The sequence below is a fragment of the Dasypus novemcinctus genome, chromosome 22 (genome assembly GCF_030445035.2).
Source record: "Dasypus novemcinctus isolate mDasNov1 chromosome 22, mDasNov1.1.hap2, whole genome shotgun sequence".
In the NCBI taxonomy this organism is placed as follows: Eukaryota; Metazoa; Chordata; class Mammalia; order Cingulata; family Dasypodidae; genus Dasypus; species Dasypus novemcinctus.
Window position 1 is genome coordinate 4,972,670 of NC_080694.1, and position 4,581 is coordinate 4,977,250.

The following is a 4,581-nucleotide window of genomic DNA, read 5'->3' on the forward strand; positions in this document are numbered from 1 at the left end:
CCTGGAGAAGAACTGTCCATTTTAATTGGTGGGCATTTAGAGAGTCTTCAGGGTCTGTCCATGTAAAGGCAAAACTGACCTGGGAAGCATCATTTAGGGGAATAGTGGGGAAAAAATGCAATCCTGAGTTCGATTATAGTGTAATATATATTTTGAGGGGGTATGTGGGACAGAAGATTGTAGAGGTTAGGAACTAGGGGGAAAATAAGCTGTGTGTCTTTGTTGATAGTTCTAAGGTTGTGCACAAGATGATTGCTTTAATTGGGTTTCTTTTTTTGTCTTTTTTAAATGTTACATTCAAAAAATATGAGGTCCCATATACCCTCCACCCCCCTCACCCCATTCCTCCCATAACAACAACCTCCTCCATCATCATGAGACATTCATTGCACTTGGTGAATACATCTCTGAGCACTGCTGCACCACATGGTCAAGGGTCCACATTATAGTTTACACTTTCCCCCAGTCCACCCAGTGGGCCATGGGAGGACACACAATGTCCAGTAACTGTCCCTGCAGTACCACCCAGGACAACTCCAAGTTCTGAAAATGCCCCCATATCACATCTCTTCTTCCCACTCGCTACACTTAGCAGCTATCATGACCACTTTCTCCACATCAATGCTAAATTTTCTTCAATTACTAATCACAATAGCTCGTGAATCGATTATCAGTAAGTCCGCTCTAATCCATACTCTGTTCCTCCATCTTGTGGACCCTGGAATGGTTATGTCCACTCCACCTCTATATTGAGAGGGAGCTTAGTTCCACATGAATGATGAATGCAATTTTCCTGCTTGCAGTTGTAGGCACTCTTGGCTCCCTGGTGTGGTGGTTGACCTTCTTCACCTCCATGTTAGCTGTCTGGGGTAAGTTCAGTAAACCAGAGGATAGGAGCTGCAAGTCTGCTGAGACTCAGGGCCTGGCTGTCACATGGACAGTCTAGAGATTCAGATCTCCTGAGTATATATCAAACTCCAGTGCCAACCACAGGTCCATAAAAGTAACAGGAGAGGCTTGTGAACAAAGATCACATCCGAGTCCAACTCCATCACACTCAGGAACACAAACACCAAAATAGGGCCAACTGGCATGGCACTGAACTCCATCTGCCATGACCATAGAATCTGTGGGTCTCTGTAGCCCTCAGAAGAACCAATACCTGTGGTTGTATCTACTTTAGCTGTCTCTGGGACTCTGCTGAGGACTGCATAAGGGCAACCCCTCTGATGACCTCCCAGCTCTTTTTTGGAGACTCATAACCATATAAATTCATTTGTCCTTTCCATTTCCCCCTTTTATTCAAGGTCAAAAAGCATTTTAACTCCTGATATTACATGTAGGCTGAGATATTCTGCTGGTCTGAGTTGACCCTTTTCTTCAAGGTCATTTTCTAGTTACATCATTAGCTGGTACTTGGTAGTAATCCCTCAGTGCCAGGGAGAATCACCCCTAGGTATCATGTCCCATGCTGGGGGGAAAGCAATGCTATTTTCATAGTGATTACAGTTAAAAATGACAACTGAGGGAGTGCTCAGTTCCTAGCCAGGGGAGCTCTATCACATTCCCTAATGGAACAGCAACAATCTCTCAAGTGCTATGACAAAGACCAAAAAGAAGGATGACCCAACAATGAGAGCCCTTGATACTTGTGAGCCTGTGTGCCTGAAATCAGAACTAGGCTTAGAGCTGCAGGATTCCTAAGAGTTACCTCCTGAGAACCTCCATGTTGCTCAAATGTGGCCAGTCTTGAAGCCAAACTCAGCATGTAAAAAATAGGGTTTCTTTACTGCTAGGAATAGAGTATTAAAGGGAGAGTTAGTTGGACACAGAAAGCCAGTGGCACAGAGTTCATCAATGTTGTGTTTCAAGCTAATGGGACAGAGATGGATAGGCGATACTGAGGAATCTTTGTGAAAGAGGAGGGATTCCTTATGACTCTTCTGACAGGGGAATGGTGTGATGTGACTGAGGAGAACTGGGGATTATCTTCTGTCTGCCCTATGGGGGGGGGGGATGTCAGTAGGGATCAGGGAGGGAGGGAGTGTAAAGGAAATGGAGGAGTGGAGTTTAGACAACATATCATTACCTAGGAGTTGGGAGGGGCAGATAGTGTTATGAGGAATTGGTGGGAAAAATGTATGATTTTCTGTTGAGCATATGAGTGGTTTGGTAATTAAAGGAGATGGAGGGATGCTGTCCATTTCCACAATAGGGATCAAGGAAGTAAATAAAGTTCCTGAATGTTTAGAAGGATTGAATAAGTGGCCCCAGTGTCAATTAAAAAGGAGATCAGCTTACCTCCAACAATGATCATAACCCTTGGTTCACACTTACTGTTGGAGATGTGGGGCCGTTCTGAACCCAGGACCCATCAGGCATCCTTTGTTTGTCCAAGAAGGTCTGGAAAGGAAGATTTCAGCTCCAGTTCTATAGGGTGCCCTTAAGGAACTTTTCTAGAAACAGTTTTTCAGGACAGTCTGACCTCCAATGACTTTATGCTGACACACTGGGCAAGTCTCAGTTGCGGGCTTTGGATCAGGACAGGAATTTGTCCAGTTCTCTTTTTTTTTTCAGGATTTGATACAAGGTCTGGGTGTTGTTGAGGGGGGCTGAGAGAGATGGGGTTTTCAAGAACTGACCCTGAGGGCAGTTGCAAGCAGGGAGGCTTTAACCTGATCTTGCTTATGCTTTTTCAATTTGGCTGCTGCTTCTCTATTGTTAAAGAACTAGAAAGCCAATTTAATCAGGTCTTTCTGAGGAGTTTGAAGGCTGATGTCTAACTTCTGAAGATTCCTTCTAATATCAGGATAAGATTGTGTGATGAAGTGGATGTAAGTATACTTGACTAAAATCCTAGTCAGGATCTAAATTACTATATTTAAGGAGACTCTCAGTTAATCTATTTATGAAGGCAGCTGGATTTTCATCAGGTTTCTGTGATATCTCTTTAATTTTATCATAATAATTAACTGCCTTAAGGGCAGCCTTCTTCTTGTCATTTATTATGCAGGTTAAGAAACGTGCCATATGAGCAAGGTCAGTGGATCATGGTTGGTAATCCCGGGGGTGCGGGGTGGGTAAGTGATGGGAATTTGATGGGAATTGCAGTGCAGTGGGGCAGGCTGGATGCCTATGGGAATCTTGGTTTTGTATGGAATCTGGGAAAGTGGTAGCTGCAGCCCAAATGTGGTTTTTTTCTTCTGCAGTTGTGGAGGGGTTAATGATAATTTATGTGTCCTGATAGGTGAGATCATATGATGAGGTGTTGAAATTATTTGATGTATATAGCAAGGTTTTCATAGAAAGATCCTAACCAGTCCTCTCTGGCTTAAATCTGAGAGTGAGAAAGAAACGTGTACTCTGACTATACCTTCAGCAACTGCTACAGGAGTTAGGGGCCTGCATGCTGGCAGAAGTGAAGGGCCATAGCACAGAAGGAGGGGGAGGTAGTCCCCACATGCAAGTATGAGGAGGGGAGAAGGGAGGGTTAGAAGAGAAGGCAGTTGTTTTAAAGTCATATTATTCTATGTAGACAGGGATATTCTACTGATCCGCATTGAACCTTCAATTCAAGGTCATTTTCCAGTTGCATTATCAGTTGTTAGTTGATAGTGATCCCTCGGTGCCAGGGAGGCTCATCCCCGGGTGTCATGTCCCACGCTGGGGGGAAGGCATTGCATTTAGATGCTGAGTTAGGCTTCGAGACTGGCCACATTTGAGTAACATGAAGGCTGTCAGGAGGAAATTCCCAGGCACAGTGCTGCTCTAGGCCTTGTTCTTATTTCAGGCCTATAGGCTCACAAGCATAGTCATTAGTATCAGGGGCTTACTGTTGTTTGATCTAATGTAAGGGGGAAATAGAAAGGAGAAATGAGTTTATATGGCTATGAGTCTCTAAAAAAAAAAAGAGTCTGGAGGCTGTCAGAAGGATTTCCCTTATGCACAACTGAGCAGAGTCTAAGAGACAGATAAAGTAGATACAATCCCCAGGTATTGGTTCCTTTGAGGGCTAAAGGGACCCATGGGTTCTACGGTCATGGCAGATAGGGTTCACTGCCATGTCAGATGGCCCTTCTATGGAGCTGGTGTTTCTGCGTGATGAAACTGGACCCAGAGGGGATCTCTTTTCATAAGACTATCATGCTACTTTACTGGAATTGTAGTTGGTATTGGGGTTTAAGATATATTTAGGGGATTGAATCTTTTTACTGACAATATGATAGCCAGGCCCTGAGCCTCAACAGACTCCAGCTCCTACAATCTGAATTATTGGACTCACCTCACTCAGCTAAGATGGAGTTGAAGAAGGGCAACCACCACACCATGGAGCCTAGAGTGCCTACAACTGAAAGCAGGAGGATTGCATCCAGTATCCATGTGCAATCTGAGCCTCCTCTTGACATAGAGGTGCAACGGACACAACCAATCCAAGGACCTCAGAGAAAAGGTGGCAATGGAGTGGGAAAGGTGGACATGGTGGCTGATGGGTATGGGGAATGGCAGGAAGAGATGAGATGTGGAGGCGCCTTTGGGACTTGGAGTTGCCCTGGATGGTGCTTTAGGGGCAATCACCAGACA